We start from the raw sequence: 22,323 nt of genomic DNA, 5'->3' as shown, positions 1-22,323 counted from the left end.
AGTGCGGCAAACTCCTCATTAAAATATTTGTTAGGAGAACAAAAATAATGTCATCAACATATAGTTGGCATAAGAACAAATCCCCTTTGACCCTATTAGTAAAAAGAGTGGGATCGATTTTCCCATTTTCAAACTCACGATCTTGCAACAACTCGGTAAGGTGCTCATACCACGCACGTGGGGCTTGTTTAAGGCAATAGGTCGCCTTTTTGAGTTTGTATACATTACTGGGGAGCTTGGGATCCTTGAATCCCAGAGGTTGTTTGAAATACACCAACTCATTCAAATGAACATTAAGAAATGCACTTTTCACATCCATTTTTAAGTTTAAAATCATGATGAGATGCATATGCAAGCAACATGTGAATAGATTCAAGATGAGCAACAGGGGCAAATGTTTCACCATAGTCGATACCCACGACTTGGGAGTAGCCTTGTGCCACCAATCTTGCCTTGTTTCGAACAACCACACCATTCACATCTTGCTTGTTCTTGAAGATCCATTTGGTCCCAATGACATTATGTTCCTCCATTGGCCTTGGTACTAATGCCCAAATTTGATTGCACTCAAAGTTGTCGAGTTCATCGTGCATAGCTTCAAGCCAATCCTCATCATCGAGCGCCTCATGTACCTTTTGGGGTGTCGGGACCCCGATCCTAAGTCACACCGATCTAGCATGTAACACATCATATCACTTTGTGGCCTCACGCATGGTATTCCCACGAGTGCAACCTTACCTGGCCCGGGATTGTTTGCGCATTTTGGCTCACGTATGTGACAGTTTTGCTAGCATCCATATGACAGAGAACATGGGCCGACATGACTAGTCGTGAACCCAAAGTGGCACTAACTTATAGGGACAGGCATACATGACCCAACAACGAACATGTCGATCATCAACATATGAACCCAAGTCGTAGCAAGCTACAAGGACTTAAAGGAACAACGCGTGACATTTCCCCGAAGGGATAGACACAGGAATGAAGAAGGACACATGCCGGCCAACCTAAGTGTTCTGGAGCAGTAGCAAGCTACCATGGCTTAGTGGAAGCACTAGGAGACATTTCCCCATAAGAGAGGCTACCAAGGATAAATAGCTAGGTTGTCGGATCTCACACATACCAATACATGGTACACGGACGCATAACATGCATGATATGTGTAGATACTACATGGCATCACAACATAATTCAACAACTCATATAGATAAAGGCCCTGAAGAGCCACATATCATTTATTACAAACAGGGATCATATGACCCAACATACAGAGCATACAAGCAACGAAAGCATAACATGTCTGAGTAAAGACAACTAAAAATGAAAGAGGTTGAGAAGCCCGACTATCTATAAGATCCTCCCAAGGGTACAAGATCGTAGCTGAGGTAACAAGCTAAACGTCGAAGTCCATGCAGAACTACTAGTGAGACTGAAGTCTCTCTACAAAAACATAAATTAAGAAAAACGTTAGTACAAATGTACCCAGCAAGACTTAAATTAGAACTAGCTACATATGCATCAGTATCAACAAAGGGGTGGTGGAGTTTAACTTCAGCAAGCCAGCTTTGACTCAGTGGCTACCCTGAACTACGTTTGCAAGTAACTCTTTTGAGGTGGCGCACACGAGTCCACATATTCACCATATCAATACACCACTATGGATCCGCTCCCGTCTCTCTATGAGAAAGCCAGCCATAGCACTCACGCTTATCTTGCGCATTATAGAGTATCCAGTTTCACTTGTCTATGAACTGCAGAAGCAACCCAATAGTCCATTTCCATGGACGCAGCTATTCAAATAGATCATGTTAACCCTGTAGGGGTGTACTTCTGCACACACGCTCTCGCCACTTACCGCCATGTACATGTCATGTATCTTGGCAACCTTCAAGCGGAAGCCTGGCGAGGGTGTCAGCCACGACCTGACTAACCACAAAAGTCCTAAGTCCAAGTTTATCGCCTATTCAGGTTCCATCCCGCTGGGAGTCCAGCCGAGGATTCCACTACGGCCCCGAACAATGTGTGCAAGGTTCACAAGGCACCAAACAGGCGACTTGGTACACCGGGCCACTTGCCTACCGCATCATAGCCCACCCCTCCGATCAACTCTATGCAGGGCCTCCAGCATACTACAAACACCAGAAACTACTTGCAACTCCTGGACTGAGGACAAGGGCGGTTAATAAGTCGAGAGGGTCCATTGGTTTCGGGCCCAACGCGTGGTAGTAGCTATTCTTGGATCACAAACACAGAACTTAGTTCCTAAGGACGGTTTCAATGAAACAACTGTTGAGTGCAAATTAAAATTTTCTACGCGCAGAACAACAGGAACATGCTATGGGAGATGGATCACAGTTCATTACCACTAGACGCATAGTGCCGTGTAGCGGAAGAAGAGTTGGGGCAGCGCGTCCGCGTGGATCATCTCCTCCTCGTCCGATCTCCCTCGAACAGCCGGTCGTCCGATCCCACATACAAGTTCGCCGAAGCGGTGCAAGTGCACCGCCTCTAACAGTATACGCGCGTGCAGGAGGAACACCATGCAGTGGACTGCTAGGTCCGATCACATAGTCGGCAGCTAGTGGAGGTGGCTATTCGCAACACATGCAAACCCTAGTGACAGCACCGAAGTGATCAACTGAATAAGTGTGCTGCACCTCCACTATTTATAGGAATCCGTTGCGGGCTCAACAATTGGGCCTTGCATGGACCCTAAAGCCCAAAGTCTACTCGGTCACGTTCCAAGTCCAGCTCAGATCACATCTGACCAATGTCCTCTGAACCGACCTCGTAGGTTCCTTCCCTTAATCACGCGACCCCTTAGGTTCAAGTCGGCTTGGTCATAGTTTGGATCACCTCCGACCTGCAAGGTTGGTAGCGGCCTCTAGCAAGGCGTGCCGACCACCAAGTAGACTATTAAGATGGTTAGGTGAACCTGTACAATGTGTTAAACTTCTGTTCCCTTTGCCTCATGATATATGTTGTCGGGCTCAAGGAGAGACTGTCATCCTTGTGCTAGCCCGACCTCTTTCTCGTTCCAGTGATACTGACCACCAACCGGATTATCTCATAATTCCTGTCGCATGGCCGTGCTTATCCTGGTCGGATCACAGGAGGGGCCCAGAGAATATCTCTCCTGATCGGAGGGGCAAATCCCATCTTGCTCGACCATGTCTCGCAGCATGGGACTGGACAAACCCGAAACCTACCTTTGTAACTACCCAGTCACGGAGTAGCATTTGGTCGGCCCAAAGCAAGTCTGTCACCATCCCGAGTACATGCATCAGCTCAGGTCTTAGGACATAGAACGTATGTTGTATTAGAGACTCACAGATGACATATCACTGCGTCTCATAGTTGGGTCTGTCCGACTCGGACCTTATCTCGACTCGGATCCAGCTATGTCGAATCTGACCAGACCTTTCCAAGTCCATATTATCCGGTTAGCATCCAATGCTCCATGGTTAGTGAGACCGGGCCATCGACCATGTCATATGCTAGTCTAGTCGGCTGCGCGTCCACACAACCCTTTCGACTAGGGACCTTTTAGGACAGTCATCATACAATGCATAGTCCCACAAACAAGTCACGTACTTGCTGATACACATCATTGAAAATGTCCAATGACTATCTTTATTCATAAACACATAGGAAATATCATCATACATGATTGCTTCTAGGGCATATCTCCAACAACAACCCACCATGTAATCCTACATGGCCTCTCACCGCTACCTTTACCAAATCATGTTCACACACTTAGCTCTCAACAGTAGAACATGATGATCACATTCCAATTCATCCTTGATGAATCAGACCTGACACAACTCTAAGCATAGCTAGCATAACAAGCAAGCATGAATGAGTAGGCACATCATGGCTCAAACAAATCCTACTCATGCTAGTGGGTTTCAACTATTTACTATGGAAAAGACAGGTCATGCAGAGGAAAGGGGTTCAACTACCGCATCATGAAACAGTTGAAACATTGTTGTCCTAATGAAGTAAAAGAGAGCAGGAGCGAGAGAGTGGGATTCTATCGGAATGGACAAGGGGGTTTTTGCTTGCCTGGCACTTCTGAAGATAGTATAGCTCTTCATCGGTGTCATCGAACTCATTGTCGGAACCACATCTACTGAGAGAGAACAAAACCGGCAACAAAAGGATACAAAGTCAATGCAATGCAAAAATTATGATGCATGATAATGACATGGCAATATGCTGTGATTTGAGCTAATGCATCTAGCAACAAGTTAAATCAAGTTGGTTTGAACCCTAGATTCAAATTCAAACTCCATATGTTAGTATTCAAATGCCATTCATTTGACTTATCCTAAACAGTGGTCATAAGTTGTTCTAACCTGCATGGAAAAGGTCTAGATGGATAGATTGGATTTTTCTGATAATCTTTCATATATAAATTATTTCATTTGGAGTTATAGATTAATTTCTATAATTTTTTTGAAGTTTATGACATTTTCTGGAATATTCTGAATTAGTTTTAATCCAGAAAATCCTTTACTGTGTCAGCATGACATCTGAGTGACGTCAACAGGTCAACGGCTCGGTCCAGGTCAAACCTGACCCGTGGGACCCATATGTCAGTGTCTAACTAACTAACCTAAGTTAATTAGCATAATTTAATCCTAATATAGATTAGTTAAGGGCCTGGGCCCATATGTAAGTATTAGCAAGGCTAATTAAGTTTAATTAAAACTTAACCAAAATTAGCAAGGGCCCGCTTGTCAGCGACCAAGTGGAGGTCAAACCCCTGGTCAGCGGGGTCAAACCCGCCGGCGTTTAGCCATCGACAAGGATAGCGGTGCTCTTGTGCCTCGGGTTTCCTCTGTGGTGCTCCAAAATACCCGCGGCTAGGCGTGTTGGAGAGCCAGCTCGATGGCGTGTCGGCTAATGGCCATGGCTGAGCCAGGGGTGGCTGGAGTCAACGGCGGCGAGCTCGGTTGTGGCCCCTGGAGTTTGGTTGTGCATGGAAGCGTGCTTGTAGCTCAAAAACGAGTGAACTAAACTGCTAGGGATGCTCTACGCAGTGCTATGAGTGTGTTGGACTCGCCGAGGTTGGCAAATGGTCACCGGAGCTGTGTGAATGGCGAGCTCGGGTGGCGGCGTGCTACGGTCAGCAAGGGGCGACATCTATGGTGAGCAAACGAAGCGGAGAAGAGGGGGATTCGACACAGGAGCTCACATCACGTTGTTTGGAGGCGTCAACGGGCTCGGGGGAGGCCGGGCGGCGACATGGATTTGCCGGTGATCTCGGGCGGTGCAGGTTGAAGACAACAGCGATGGCAGCGTTGGAGGGGCTCCTTTGGTGTGTTGCTCGGCGAGGAGGAAGAGGTGGCCGAGGAGGAGCGCCTGGCTACTTCGGGTGGGCGTGAGGAGCACGGTGGCTACACCGACGATCAGCGGCAGCGACAGCTGCGTTCGGCCGGGGCGGAGGAGAGCGAGGGAGAGAGCAGGGGTAGGAGTGAGGGCGTCGGCTCGATCCAGATGGCACCGAGGAGTTGAACCGCGGCGTCGCGCTATCCCAGGGATGCAGGCAGGTGAGCTGGTGGCGTGTTGTGATGTGCGTGCGCGCGCGTCGGCCACGCGCCTGTCCGACTGGCGCGAGGAGGATGACGACGCTTGTGGGATGGGCATGTTGGCTAGACAGCCAGTTGGGCCGGCCAGGTAAGTGGCCCAGGTGGGCTTCCTCTCTCTTTCTTTTCTAGTTTCTTTTATCTTTTCTATTGTTTGATTTTCTGGTTTATTTAAAATACCAGAACACCTCTAAAAATCCTGAAATTAAATGTGGGCACTATTTGAATTATTCTCATGTCACAGCCCCAGATCAGCCCTTGTTTGTTTTTGCTTTAGCATCCATGCAACATGTTTAAATTTTATGAAATTTGAAATGGGTATGACCAAGCCCTAGCACCAAAGCATTGCAAATAGGTTCAACTTCAAAATATTTTCAAGAACCCAAATTGGTTTGCAAAAATGTTCATGATTACTGGAAAAGGGTGAAAACCATATTCAGAGATGATGGATATTTTTCCAAGACATTTTTGGATTTTTGATTAAACCATATTGTATTTGAATTGGGGCATTTAAATACTGTTAATATTTTTAAATGCTCCAACAATTCTGAAAATAGTTGAGGGCCTCTGTAATAATTCAGTTAATGTCCACAATTATTCTCAGGATTTATAAAAAATGATTTAGTGTCTAAAACTAAATCAAAACAAACTACAGAAAATAGAAATAGAAAAGAGGAAATAAAAGAAAGGGAGAGAAGGCCACCAGGCCACCTACCTAACTTACCTGGCGACCACTTACCTGGCCCAGCACGGCCCAGCCCATCTCCACTCCCCCTGTCGTCTTCCTCCTCGCCAGAAGGACCGAGGCGTGGCGCGCGCCCGAGAGGCCTTGGCCACCTCCTGCTTCCCCTGGCCACCTCCTGCTTCCTCCTCGACGCCCCGATGACGCCACGCCCCTCTCCGACCCCCTCTCACCTCTCCCTCACTCGCTGCACCCTCTCTCCCTCCCCTGACTCCCTTCCCCGAGCACACCCGAGAGTCGCCGTCGCCGCCGTTCGCCATAGCTGCAGCCACCAGCCCTCACTCGCCCTTCCGCCAGTTCCAGAAGCTCCGCTGCTGACCTCTACACCGTCCCCGCCAAGCCACACGAGCGGATGCGCCCTGCAGCGGCTTCCCTGACCTCTTCTTCAAGCTTCGGCCGCCGAGATCGCCGGCGACTGTGTGCCCTCCCTGACGCCTCCCTGAGCTCCCTGAGGCCACCGTCGCAACCCCTGTGAGCCTCCGGTCGATTCCCCTCTTCTCCCCGCGTCGATTTCGCGCCCTAGCCCCAGATGCACATAGCCGAGTTGTGCTCGCCGCCGGCGAAGTCGTCACCATGGCTTGAGCAAGCCCAGCTTGCCCCTGAGCATGTCATCGCGCTCGCGCTGCTCCCAGGAGCCGATCCAGCCCACCCGTTCGTCTCATCGTGCACCACAACGCCGATTCCAAGCACACCCGAACTCCGGCCGCCGCCTTGGAGCTCGCCGTCGTCCGCTCCAACCACCATAGGTCCGGCCACCACCACCGTTCGACGCGCGCCACTGCGTGCGTTTGAATGCAACTAACCGCGCTCGAAATGATGCCCCGAGGGCGATTTCCGAAGCCCGCCGCCGCATCTGGCCACGCCGGCGTCATGTCGCCGGTGGGGTTGACCCACTTGACCACGGCGGAACCCCCCCTGGGTCGATGACAGGTGGGGCCAGCCCCTGTTAATTAGTTTAGGTGTTAGATTAGTTAACACTAATTAAGTTAGTTAATTATTTAAGCCACTGACATGTGGGCCCAGCCCTGCTGACATTTTCGTTAGTATTAGTTTAACCTAATCAACCCAGTTAACCAACCGAGTCACTGGCACTCGGGACCCACTATTAGGTTTGACCTGGACCCGCCTAGTTGACCTGCTGACATCAGCATGACCTAGTGCTGACGCAATAAATCATTTTCTGGTTTTAAAATAATTCAGGAAATTCCAGAAAATTGTATAAACTTCTAAAAATCATAGAAATTCAACCGTAACTCCAAATTAAATAATTTATATATGAAAAATTATCAGAAAAATTCAAGGAATCCATCTGTACCATTTTCATGCATGTTAGAACAACTTATAGCTGCTGTTTAGAACAAATCAATTAAATGGCATTTGAATAATCACATATGGAGTTTGAATTTGAATCTTGTATTCAAACCAACTTCATTTAACCTGTTGCTAGTTGCATTAGCCCAAAACACACTCATATTGCCATGTCATGAGCATGCATCAAATTGTTGCATCGCATTGATTGTGTTCTCTCTTGTTTGTCGGTATTTGTCCCCTCTCGGTAGACGATGTTCCGACGATGTGATCGTTGACACTGATGAAGACTCAATGTTATCTTCAGAAGTGCCAGGCAAGCAAAACCCCCCTTGTTCATTCCGATAAAATCCCACTCTCTCGTTCCTGCTCTCTTTTACTGCATTAGGACAACATCGATTCATCTGTTACTTGCTGCGGTAGCTGAACCCCTTTATCCTCTGCATGACCTGTCATTCCACAGTAATTAGATGAAACCCACTAGCATGAGTAGGAGTTGTTTGAGCCCTGATGTGCCTACTCATTCATGCTTGTTTGTCATGCCTGCTACTGCTTAGAGTCGAGTCAGGTCTGATTCATCCGGGATGAATCAGAGGTGTGTGAACATGTCCTACGGTGTGTGAGCTAAGCGTGTGAACACGATTTGGTAAAGGTAGCGGTGAGAGGCCATGTAGGAGTACATGGTGGGTTGTCTCATTGCAGCCGTCCTCAGGAACTGAGTTCTGTGTTTGTGATCCATGATTCAGCTACTACCACGCATTGGGCCCGAAACCAATGGACCCTCTCGGCTTCTTAATCACCCTTGTCCTCTGTCCAGGAGTTGCAAGTAGTTTCTGGTGTTTGTAGTATGCTGGAGGCCGTGCGCAGCGCTGACCGTAGGGGTGGGCTGTGATGCGGTAGGCACGTGGCCGGGTATACCGGGCGCCCGTTTGGTGTCACGGAACCCTGTTCACATCGTTTGGGGCTGTGAGCGAAACTCCGGCCGGATCTCCTCATGTATGGAACCCGAATAGGCGATAAACCTGGACTAGAGACTCGAGTGTTTAGGTAGGCCGTGGCCGACACCCACGTTGGGCTTCCGCTTGAAGGTTGCCGAGTACATGTCGTGTAAACGGCGGTAAGTGGTGAGAGCGTGTGTGAAGAAGTACACCCCTGCAGGGTTAACATCATCTATTCGAATAGCCGTGTCCGCGGAAAAGGACTTCTGGGTTGCTTATATCAGTTCATAGACAAGTGAAAGTGGATACCCTAAAATACGCAAGATAAGCGTGAGTGCTATGGATGGCGTTCTCGTAGGGAGACGGGAGCGGATCCATAGTGGTGTATTGATATGGTGAATATGTGGACTCGTGTGCGCCACCTCAAAAGAGTTACTTGCAGTCGTAGTTTAGGATAGCCACCGAGTCAAAGCTGGCTTGCTGCAGTTAAACCCCACCATCCCCTTGTTGATAATGATGCATATGTAGTTAGTTCTGATGTAAGTCTTGCTGGGTACATTTGTACTCACGTTTGCCTATTTTATGTTTTTGCAGAGAGACTTCAGTCTCACTAGTAATTCCGCGTGGTCTTCGACGTTTAGCTTGTTACCTCAGCTACGATCTTGTTCCCTCGGCAGTATCTGGTAGATAGTCAGGCTTCTCAGCCTTTTTCATTTATAGTTGTCTGTACTCAGACATGATAGCTTCCGCTTGTGCTTTGATTTGTATGCTCTGAATGTTGGGTCATGAGACCCCTGTTTGTAATATCTCGCTCCTCGGAGCCTATTGAATAAATTACTTGAGTCGTAGAGTCATGTTGTGATGCCATGTTGTATTTGCACATATCGAGCATATTGTGTGTATGTTATTGAAATGCTTGGTATGTGTGGGATCTGACCATCTAGTTGTTTATCTTTAGTAGCCTCTCTTACCGGGAAATGTCTCCTAGTGTTTCCACTGAGCCATGGTAGCTTGCTACTGCTCCGGAACACTTAGGCTGGCCGGCATGTGTCCTTCTTCGTTCCTGTGTTTGTCCCTTCGGGGAAATGTCACGCGATGAATACCGGAGTCCTGTTAGCCCGCTACAGCCCGGTTCACCGGAGTCCTGCTAGCCCAGTGCTACAGCCTGGATTCACTCGCTGATGACCGACACGTTCAATGCTGGGTCATGGATGCCTGTCCCTGTAAGTCTGTGCCACTTTGGGTTTACGACTAGCCATGTCAGCCCGGGTCCTTTGTCATATGGATGCTAGCGACACTATCATATACGTGAGCCAAAAGGCGCAAACGGTCCCGGGCCAGGTAAGGTGGCACCCGTGGGAATACCGTGCGTGAGGCCGCAAAGTGATATGATGTGTTACATGCTAGATTGGTGTGACTTAGGATCGGGGTCCTGACAGCGTTGGTATCAAAGCCAGGTTGACTGCCTGTAGGATTACCAAGCCAAACTGGTCGAAGTTGAGTCTAGAAATTCTTTAGTTATGTAAGGGAATTGATTGTGGGATGGAACGTAAGGCTCTTTTTACTCCTTATACCTCATGCCCTTCTGATCTGAGTCATCTTATCTTTTCTACGGGGTTAAGAACTAGGCTATCTCTTCTTTCTATCAGGATCACGTGTTACTAATCCGTAGACTTATAAGATTGTTGGATTTAAACTTGAGTTCAGCTCCTACGACTTCTGTATGTTAACTGTTGATCTCGAAACCTTGGTATTGTGCTTCTGAGTGGTTATGCCACCATTTTTGTGAATGTCTCAAATCTTTTCTGAGCATTTACAGCCGTTATGCTGTCCGAGTCAATTCCAGGTTTCTAAATAGTCTGATGCATTTGCAAATCCCTTCTTTCCGTTCCCGATGTCCCTTATGGTCAGAATAAGCACACTAATCGCCAGTTGAGGTACTCTATTGCCTTGACATTTATGTTGGAGCTATTATTATGACCTTACGTGTCCTAGGGGATCATCTAGTGGTCTAGCCATGATCTGTGTTCCCAGTGTGATGCTTCTGGCCTTTATTCTCGAAAGCATCCCGTGATGCTACTTAGTAGTAGGTATTCTATTCCTGGGTTTTGAACCCGAGATTCACTCTACTTACTTCATGTTGATAGTGTTTGCTAGTTCCTTTAGGATATTAGTAACCTTTGCGATAGCCCTCGAGGTTCGTGGTACATCCTTCTTCCAATTACCATGAACCATCCTTGGCAGGAGTTCTTCTGAACCAAAATATGACAACAAGAGTGCTCTCGATGAGTTCTCCATGCTACATTGTGACTCTGCCAGTCCTATCTCTCTGCATGGGTTATCTGGAAGAAATGTTGAACTTGGTTCGACATACTAATCTATGCATCCACAACTCAGAAAGTTATATGTTCCTTTGAGTTGTCCCTCTTTAGTTGTCTACTGACCTTCGTCTATCAATTGATAGTCAAGAGTATGTGTGCGTTCGTTTATCGATGCCTATTACTCTTGTGGTCCGTCAAGCCATTCTATCACGGAATGACTAGGAGAAACAAACTCCAGTACCTCTTCCATATCCAGGATTGGGTCAAAGAAGTTGTGCTCCGCAGAACAAATTGCTAATCCAGCTTTTGCTCTGTTCTACCTTGGAGTATTACCATCTTTTATATCGGGATTGTTATAGGAATTGCACACCATCCTATGAACTCTTGGTACAGTGATACTTCTCGCCATCATTGTTCATTCCTCGGTTCCTGTGTTATTGTAACCGGAATGCCGACAAATGAATCATGGCGTGTGAAATCAATACTGCTAGCAACTCTGTTGCTTGGTAGTTAAATGGACGATAACCTCATTCTTAGCGTGTTGATTATTGAATCGTCACCCTAAGACTGATTGTGCTACCTAGTCCCTATTTCTGGTGCACTCCTCGATCATTGAGTTAGGATTTTCTTTCAATCCCTTGCTCATTTGATCATATCGTCTTGCCCTGAAAAGCAAGATTGTTCTCGAGCTTAGTAACATATCGGTGGTTCGTGATTTTCCGAATATCTTCTCGAAAGTATCACCAGGTTGTCACCTGACTGTTATGTTGAGCTCGTGATCAAGTTGGTTTATCCTGTAAACCACCCTTTCTCCAAGAATCTGTGTTGGATACCCCTGAGCTAGTTTGTTAAGCCAAGCAACAACTTGGAGAGTTGGAAGATAAAAGCTTACCCGACTTAGTTCATTTCAAAGGGATACCCTTTGTATGTGTGTGTTGAAGAAAATTGATATTTCATCGACTGACCCTCGTGATCAGTTAATGGACCTATCATCTTGTCCAACCTTTGATTTGGGTGTGGGCTATCCTCAAATCAAGTCAGAACCAACGATGTTCGTAATGTTGTCTTACTCGTGGGTTTTCCTCGAGCATACACCGTTATATTCTTGGTCTGACCAATGCTATCACCGTGTTCACTTAACTATGGAATTCCTTTTAAAAGGAAACCCGGATGAATTGTTGTTGAGCCCATTGACAACATCCTTATCTCCTCCATGATTTGTTGAACATTAAGCTAGTGTTGGAAACTTTTGAAAGCATTTCTTCATGCTAGTTCATGAAGCATATGTTCGGATGTAAGAAGTGACTTCCTCTAGTTCACGTGCATTTGGTGAAAGTTGCCGCCATGAATTTGAGAAAGATTGTTTTGTTTCCTTTGGAATCATCCCAAATCAGTCATGCACACGTGCGAAGTATTCTGTGGTCTGGAGACTTGCAACCTTCATTCCATATGTGTCCCGAGCACACCAAGCCACTGATTGATTTGTTCAAGGAGAAGAAGTTCCTTCATAAGAGCTAATCATATGACTTATGCAAGGACTTCGTTATCCACGGTGATGGTTCCCAACCAGAACTCGGTAGTGTTTTATTGTAAGACTACCACGTGGTCATGCTTGTCTAGGACATCGTGTTCACATGTTTGTAGCAGAACCAGCTCATGTTTTGGAGCTTACTATCGTAGTTCATTCCCCGAGAATCTCGCAACGTCATCTCGTCGATTTGTGTTGCAAACTTTCATTTTTCTTCCTAGACTCGATGAGTCTGGAATATCCTGACACCAACCAGATCTGAATCTCAGGCAGATATGATGGTTGGAACTTTCCCAAGAACTATAATATTGGTCCCTCGATAAACGGTAAGGTGGATGTCGTGGCCAACACACCCAACCGGAAGACCTATTATTGTAGTATCTTGATTGAAGAAGTTGGCCACCTCCCCATAAGGATTTCGTAGGATTTACCTCCCTAGTTGCCCCTATGGATTTCTGTGTTCCGAAGTCCGACCTTTTTACTTGATGTTCTAGATATCAAACCATATCTATGAATGGGTTACACTAGCACATCAAGGAGAACATTAGAAGCGGAGTGCTAAATGTCTCTCGGTCGATCATCCAGATTTCGTTCCCTTGGCCTCGCTAAGGTGAAATCTGAGAAAGTGTTATCCTCCTTTGCATCTGCATCGTCCATCGCTATTCATCATGGTAGTATGTTGTGTTGTCAGCACCCTTGACACGGATGTTGATAAAACCTTGATGATTGTGGAAATGCTCAAGTTCTTGAGAGCACGCACAAGCGTTACGTGTTATCATCGGCTCTAACTGGGATTACTCTCAGTTTCCTCGGCAATGCTATGACCTTTTCAAACAGTGAATTCACTCTCTATTGTTGGGTTCTTCCCCAGTTACCAGAATCATTCCCAGCATTTGCATTTTGTTCCCAGCTTGCACCGCCAATGTGCCATTCTGCCATGGGTCTCTTCCATTTCCGGTGATAAGCAAAAATCATCCATTGCGTTGTCTTCAACAAGGTAGTCCACATCATCCATCCTAGTCCGGGTGTACCATTCCTTTGCACTCCGCCAAACGATCGTTGTGAATTGCCTTAGGCTGGTATAAAGAGTTTCAATGATCTTCGAATCAAAGGTAATTCTTTTTGCCACTTAAGGGGATATTTCTACGAGTCACCATCCCTTAAGGTGCCCTATTATGGTATCATGGCAATTCAATTCCTCGCTACGTTGACAACCGATCACCACATTCTTATGTCTGGAATTGTTGTCTACTTAGCGAACCCTCGTCATCTGTCTCACTCCATTTCTTCAGATCTGTGCTTCGTCTCTCAGCTCAAGAGATGTTGCTATGTCTCATCCCGAGAGTTACTCCTGAGTTGTTCGACCTCCGAGAAGAACGATTCTTTTAGGGTCTTTCCTTTCCTCTCGTTGTCATGTTAGTTGGAGTTCTCAGAGCAAGACTTCGAGAAAATGATGGTGAACAAATCAACGTTCAGTTGAAGTGCAACCTGGATCGTGAAGATTGTACTAGTTTGCGTTCCCCCTTCACCTTACCCTACGCTTGAATCTCGGGACGAGATTTTTGTTTAGTGGGGGTGAGCTGTCACAGCCCCAGATCAGCCCTTGTTTGTTTTTGCTTTAGCATCCATGCAACATGTTTAAATTTTATGAAATTTGAAATGGGGATGACCAAGCCCTAGCACCAAAGCATTGCAAATAGGTTCAACTTCAAAATATTTTCAAGAACCCAAATTGGTTTGCAAAAATGTTCATGATTACTGGAAAAGGGTGAAAACCATATTCAGAGATGATGGATATTTTTCCAAGACATTTTTGGATTTTTGATTAAACCATATTGTATTTGAATTGGGGCATTTAAATACTGTTAATATTTTTAAATGCTCCAACAATTCTGAAAATAGTTGAGGGCCTCTGTAATAATTCAGTTAATGTCCACAATTATTCTCAGGATTTATAAAAAATGATTTAGTGTCTAAAACTAAATCAAAACAAACTACAGAAAATAGAAATAGAAAAGAGGAAATAAAAGAAAGGGAGAGAAGGCCACCAGGCCACCTACCTAACTTACCTGGCGCCCACTTACCTGGCCCAGCACGGCCCAGCCCATCTCCACTCCCCCTGTCGTCTTCCTCCTCGCCAGAAGGACCGAGGCGTGGCGCGCGCCCGAGAGGCCTCGGCCACCTCCTGCTTCCCTGGCCACCTCCTGCTTCCTCCTCGACGCCCCGGTGACGCCACGCGCCTCCCCGACCCCCTCTCACCTCTCCCTCACTCGCTGCACCCTCTCTCCCTCCCCTGACTCCCTTCCCCGAGCACACCCGAGAGTCGCCGTCACCGCCGTTCGCCATAGCCGCAGCCACCAGCCCTCCCTCGCCCTTCCGCTAGTTCCAGAAGCTCCGCCGCTGACCTCTACACCGTCCCCGCCAAGCCACATGAGCGGACTCGCCCTGCAGCGGCTTCCCTGACCTCTTCTTCAAGCTTCGGCCGCCGGGATCGCCGGCGACCGTGTGCCCTCCCTGACGCCTCCCCGAGCTCCCCGAGGCCACCGTCGCAACCCCTGTGAGCCTCCGGTCGATTCCCCTCTTCTCCCCACGTCGATTTCGCGCCCTAGCCACAGATGCACATAGCCGAGTTGTGCTCGCCGCCGGCGAAGTCGTCACCATGGCTTGAGCAAGCCCAGCTTGCCCCTGAGCATGTCATCACGCTCGCGCTGCTCCCAGGAGCCGATCTAGCCCACCCATTCGTCTCACCGTGCACCACAATGCCGATTCCAAGCACACCCGAACTTCGGTCGCCGCCTTGGAGCTCGCCGTCGTCGGCTCCGGCCACCATAGGTCCGGCCACCACCACCGTTCGACGCACGCCACTGTGTGCGTTTGAATGCAACTAACCGCGCTCGAAATGATGCCCTGAGGGCGATTTCCGAAGCTCGCCGCCGCATCTGGCCTCGCCGGCGTCATGTCGCCGGTGGGGTTGACCCACTTGACCACGGCGGAACCCCCCCTTGGTCGATGACAGGTGGGGCCAGCCCCTGTTAATTAGTTTAGGTGTTAGATTAGTTAACACTAATTAATTTAGTTAATTATTTAAGCCACTGACATGTGGGCCCAGCCCTGCTGACATTTTCGTTAGTATTAGTTTAACCCTAATCAACCCAGTTAACCAACTGAGTCACTGACACGCGGGACCCACTGTCAGGTTTGACCTGGGCCCGCCTAGTTGACCTGCTGACATCAGCATGACCTAGTGCTGACGCAATAAATCATTTTCTGGTTTTAAAATAATTCAGGAAATTCCAGAAAATTGTATAAACTTCTAAAAATCATAGAAATTCAACCGTAACTCCAAATTAAATAATTTATATATGAAAAATTATCAGAAAAATTCAAGGAATCCATCTGTACCATTTTCATGCATGTTAGAACAACTTATAGCTGCTGTTTAGCACAAATCAATTAAATGGCATTTGAATAATCACATATGGAGTTTGAATTTGAATCTTGTATTCAAACCAACTTCATTTAACCTGTTGCTAGTTGCATTAGCACAAAACACACTCATATTGCCATGTCATGAGCATGCATCATATTGTTGCATCGCATTGATTGTGTTCTCTCTTGTTTGCCGGTATTTGTCCCCTCTCGGTAGACGATGTTCCGACGATGTGATCGTTGACACTGATGAAGACTCAATATTATCTTTAGAAGTGCCAGGCAAGCAAAACCCCCCCTTGTTCATTCCGATAAAATCCCACTCTCTCGCTCCTGCTCTCTTTTACTGCATTAGGACAACATCGATTCATCTGTTACTTGCTGCGGTAGCTGAACCCCTTTATCCTCTGCATGACCTGTCATTCCACAGTAATTAGATGAAACCCACTAGCATGAGTAGGAGTTGTTTGAGCCCTGATGTGCCTACTCATTCATGCTTGTTTGTCATGCCTGCTACTGCTTAGAGTCGAGTCAGGTCTGATTCATCCGGGATGAATCAGAGGTGTGTGAACATGTCCTACGGTGTGTGAGCTAAGCGTGTGAACACGATTTGGTAAAGGTAGCGGTGAGAGGCCATGTAGGAGTACATGGTGGGTTGTCTCATTGCAGCCGTCCTCGGGAACTGAGTTCTGTGTTTGTGATCCATGATTCAGCTACTACCACACATTGGGCCCGAAACCAATGGACCCTCTCGGCTTCTTAATCACCCTTGTCCTCTGTCCAGGAGTTGCAAGTAGTTTCTGGTGTTTGTAGTATGCTGGAGGCCGTACGCAGCGCTGACCGTAGGGGTGGGCTGTGATGCGGTAGGCACGTGGCCGGGTATACCGGGCGCCCGTTTGGTGTCACGGAACCCTGTTCACATCGTTTGGGGCTGTGAGCGAAACTCCGGCCGGATCTCCTCATGGATGGAACCCGAATAGGCGATAAACCTGGACTAGAGACTCGAGTGTTTAGGTAGGCTGTGGCCGACACCCACGTTGGGCTTCCGCTTGAAGGTTGCCGAGTACATGTCGTGTAAACGGCGGTAAGTGGTGAGAGCGTGTGTGAAGAAGTACACCCCTGCAGGGTTAACATCATCTATTCGAATAGCCGTGTCCGTGGAAAAGGACTTCTGGGTTGCTTATATCAGTTCATAGACAAGTGAAAGTGGATACCCTAAAATACGCAAGATAAGCGTGAGTGCTATGGATGGCGTTCTCGTAGGGAGACGGGAGCGGATCCATAGTGGTGTATTGATATGGTGAATATGTGGACTCGTGTGCGCCACCTCAAAAGAGTTACTTGCAGTCGTAGTTTAGGATAGCCACCGAGTCAAAGCTGGCTTGCTGCAGTTAAATCCCACCATCCCCTTGTTGATAATGATGCATATGTAGTTAGTTCTGATGCAAGTCTTGCTGGGTACATTTGTACTCACGTTTGCCTATTTTATGTTTTTGCAGAGAGACTTCAGTCTCACTAGTAATTCCGCGTGGTCCTCGACGTTTAGCTTGTTACCTCAGCTACGATCTTGTGCCCTCGGCAGGATCTGATAGATAGTCAGGCTTCTCAGCCTTTTTCATTTATAGTTGTCTGTACTCAGACATGATAGCTTCCGCTTGTGCTTTGATTTGTATGCTCTGAATGTTGGGTCATGAGACCCCTGTTTGTAATATCTCGCTCCTCGGAGCCTATTGAATAAATTACTTGAGTCGTAGAGTCATGTTGTGATGCCATGTTGTATTTGCACATATCGAGCAGATTGTGTGTATGTTATTGAAATGCTTGGTATGTGTGGGATCTGACCATCTAGTTGTTTATCTTTAGTAGCCTCTCTTACCGGGAAATGTCTCCTAGTGTTTCCACTGAGCCATGGTAGCTTGCTACTGCTCCGGAACACTTAGGCTGGCCGGCATGTGTCCTTCTTCGTTCCTGTGTTTGTCCCTTCGGGGAAATGTCACGCGATGAATACCGGAGTCCTGTTAGCCCGCTACAGCCCGGTTCACCGGAGTCCTGCTAGCCCAGTGCTACAGCCTGGATTCACTCGCTGATGACCGACACGTTCGATGCTGGGTCATGGATGCCTGTCCCTGTAAGTCTGTGCCACTTTGGGTTTACGACTAGCCATGTCAGCCCGGGTCCTTTGTCATATGGATGCTAGCGACACTATCATATACGTGAGCCAAAAGGCGCAAACGGTCCCGGGCCAGGTAAGGTGGCACCCGTGGGAATACCGTGCGTGAGGCCGCAAAGTGATATGATGTGTTACATGCTAGATCGGTGTGACTTAGGATCGGGGTCCTGACATCTCAACAGCCCCCAAATACTTTCAGAATTATTTGGACATTTGAAAATATTTATAACATTTAAATGTCCAAATGCAAATACTTATAATTTAATTCAGTGACCCCAAATGACCTAGGAAAATGTGCACTATTTTTGGCAGAGGTTCAAGACCAACCCAGAGATGATGAACATTCTGTGAAGGGCATTTGGGTTCATTGAGACAAATTTCAGTTGAACCTATTATGATCAGGGGGTGCTAGGGTTTGTCAATCCCCATTTCAAGGTTAAAGAGAATTTAAACATGCTACAAGGATGCTGATGCCACTAATTGCCATCAAACTCTAGGGTTGTGACAACTCACCCCCACTAAACAAGAATCTCGTGCCGAGATTCAAGAGGTGAGGTAAGAAGATAGAGGGGACACAAAGCTGACTCAATCTTCATGATCCAATTGCCCTTCTCGAAGATGTTGATTCATTTCTTCAAATTGATCTTGACGTCTTGCTTTGAGAACTCACGGTGAACTCACAAGATACAACGTTGAATCATCACTTGAGTTGAGACACAACACACCCTCGGAGGGATGGAGAGAACAGATGGTAGGCAACACTCCCACGCTTAAGTAGGATGGTGCATAGGTTTCAAGGTAGCGAGGAGTTGATTTGCATGATTCTGTAATGGTGCACCTTAGGGAAGGTGACCCGTAGAATTATTCCCTTAAGTGGCAAAAAGAATTACTTTTGATAAGGAGATCATTGGAACTCTCTATACCAGCCTAAGGCAATTCACAATAACCGTTTGGCGGAGTTCAAAGGAATGTCATACCCGGAGTCGAATGGATGATGTTGACTACCTTGTTGAAGACAATGCAAGGGATGATTTTTTCTTATCATCAAGAAAGGATAGGGCCCAGGATAGGCTAGCACAAAGGCGGGTGCAAGCTGGGAACAAAATGCAAATGCTGGGAATGATTCTAGTAACTGGGGAAAAACTCAACAGTCGAGAGTGATTCCACTATTTGAATGGTTATAGTATAATCGAGGAAACTGGGAGCACAAGAATCCCTAAGGAACAACTTCTAGAATAAGTCGCACGAGATCCTCATGGAGAGGATGATCAAATTGCTCAATCAAGATGCTACAATAATAGATCTTCCAGCTAGGTGTGTCAGCCAAAACATCAACCTTGTCAGGACCTACATTGTAGATCTTGGAAATTTCCAACCATCATACCCGCCTGAGAGTCAGATATAGTTGGTAACAGGATATTTCAGACAACATGTGTGGAAAGGAAGTTTGCAACACAAACCAACGAGATGACGTTGCGAGATTCTCGGGAAATGAACTACGGTGGTAAGCTCCAAAACTTGAGCTAGTTCTGCTACACACATGTGATCACGCTGTTCCAAACAAGCATGACCACGTAGTAGTCTTATAATAAAGCACTACCGAGTTCAAGTTGGGAATCATCATCGAGGATAATAAAGTCCTAACATAAGTCATGATTCTTAAGAAGGAACTTCTTCTCCTTGAACAAATCAATCAGTGGCTTGGTGTGCTAGGGATACATACGAAATGAAGATGATCAGTCTACAAACCATAGAATACTTCGCACATGCATGACCGACTTGGGATGATTCCATAGAAAGTAAAACAATCTTTCTCGAATATACAGCGACAACTAACATCAGATACACGTGAATTAGAGGAAGTCACTTTTCTCATCCAAACATATACCTCATGAACGGGACATGAAGGTAATGCTTGTGAAAGTTTCCAATATTGGCTGGATGTTCAAAATGAATCATGGAGAAGATAAAAATGTTACTGATGGGCTCAACAACAATTCATCCAGGTTTCCATATAAGTGGAATTCCACAATTATGTGAACAAGGTGATAGCATTGGTCAGAACAAAAGATATAATGGTGTATGCTCGAGAAAACAACCACGAGTAAGACAACATTATGAACATCATTGGTTCTGACTTGATTTGATGGTAGCCCATAGAAAATCAAAGATTTGGGTAAGACAACAGGTCCAACAATTGATCACTGAGATCAATTGATGAAGATATCATCTTTCTTCAACACACACACACACACACACAAAATATCCCTTAAAATGAACTAAGTCGGACAAGCTTTTATCTTCCAACTCTCCAAGTTGTTGTTTAGCTTAACCAACTAGCTCAGGGGTATGCAACATAGATTCTTGGAGAAGGGTTGGTTACAAGAAACCAACTTGATCACAAGTTCAACATAGCAGTCAGGGGACAACATGGTGATACTTCCGAGAAGATATTCGAAAAAACAAGAACCAAATATGTTATTAAGCTCGAGAACAACCTTGCTTTCGAGGCAAGATGATGTGGTCAAATAAGGAAGGGGTGACACAATCCTAACTCTTAATCGAAGATAGCACCATGGAAAATGTACTAGGTAGCACGGTCAATCTTAGAATGTTGATTCAATAACCAACACGCTAAGAATGAAATTATAGTCCATTAACTACCAAGCAACAAGGTTGCTAGGAGTATTGATTTCACACATCATGGTTCACTTGCCGGTATTCCGTTTGCAACAACACGCGTACCGAGGAATGAACAACGATGGCGAATGGTTTCACTATATCAAGAATTCATAAGATGGCGTGCAATTTCCATGACATTCTTGACATAAGACGGTAATACTCCAGGGTAGAACAGAACAAAAGCTTGTTTGGCATTTTGATCTGCGGATTACAACTGCTTTGACCCAATCCTTGAAATGGACAAGGTACTGCAGTTTGTTTCTCCTAGTCATTCTGAAGTAGAATGGCTTGACTGACCTCAAGAGTAAAAGGCAACGATGAACGTGAATGCACACATACTCTTGACTATCAATTGATAGACAGAGATTAGAATACAACTGAAGAGGGACAACTGAAGGAACATATGTTTTTTCTGAGTCGTGGATTCATGGATTAGCATGTCCAACAAGTTCAATATTGACGACGTTCTGTATACGGGGGTACCTAGACTTGCCTGCCTGCGTCCCACGGCGTGGCTCCACCAACGGCCTGGTACGGCCCAATTTCGACATCGACAACCAAAGACCCTCCGGAGGGGCCAAGCTTCATGTGGCAGACGACTCCAAGACCTCCAAGGGGATCAGCCTCCTCAGGCTGGCTCCTGAGGAGCGGAGATTTGTATGCAAGGCACACCTCGTGAGGTTTGGGTGACGTGAGCCATGACGATCGAGGCCAGGTGGGCGCCAGGCGGGCGCTAGCGGGCGCAGAGTACCAGTTTACTCTTTGGTGCAAAGGGGGTAAGCAACAGGCACGGAGTCCCAAGGAAGCAGCCAAAGGTTTCCATTCCCGTGCAACAGGACCAAGACCGCAAGGACTGCAGAACGAAGGTCATCGCCGAGCCCACCGCAGCGTCACGACCAGAGGATTTTGCAGGCGAAGACCACTTTAGTCAGGATAAGATGTACTTGTTGTCTCCCTTCAAATTTGGCCGTTGTGGGATCCCTTCCCACCTCCATTCGGGAAGAGGACCAAGGCCACTATAAATAGGACCTAGCCACCACCAAGGAGGAGATCCATTCCACCCTCACCAGCTCACCATCTCACTTGAGCACAAGAACACACCTCTTGAGGTTGTTCTCCACTGTACTAGTTCTTCCTCAGCCCCTTGAGGCAAATCCACCACAAAGCAGGAGTAGGGTTTTACACCGCAAGGTGGCCCGAACCCGGGTAAATTGCCGTGTCCCATTTCCTTCGAGCTCGACGTGTTAGGCTGTGAGATTAGCGAGTCGGCAGACTGGGGAGAGTGAGATCTTTGCACGCACCCCAGAGTTCGAACCTCTCAAGTGTTTGCGTAACCCGAAATCCGACATTTGGCGCTCTAGGTAGGGGTTCGTCAGAGCTTCTCTTCCATCGATCGACTCGCCACCGCTCCACCGCTTTCATGGCTGATGTGCGCCGTGCTTGTGCTGAGCGTCGATCGCCCTTGCCGCCCGCGTCGCTCAGACAGCACCGGTGGGCGACGACTGCCCTCGCCGACCCATGTTGCTGGTGGCGAACGTCACCACGGGCCCCGCAGACGACGACCAACAAGCCTCTTCATAGCATCCGTCTGTGCGTTGCAATGAGCGCATC

The sequence above is a fragment of the Triticum aestivum genome, chromosome 7B (assembly GCF_018294505.1).
Source record: "Triticum aestivum cultivar Chinese Spring chromosome 7B, IWGSC CS RefSeq v2.1, whole genome shotgun sequence".
Taxonomy (NCBI): domain Eukaryota; kingdom Viridiplantae; phylum Streptophyta; class Magnoliopsida; order Poales; family Poaceae; genus Triticum; species Triticum aestivum.
Note: the sequence above shows the minus strand (reverse complement) of the source record.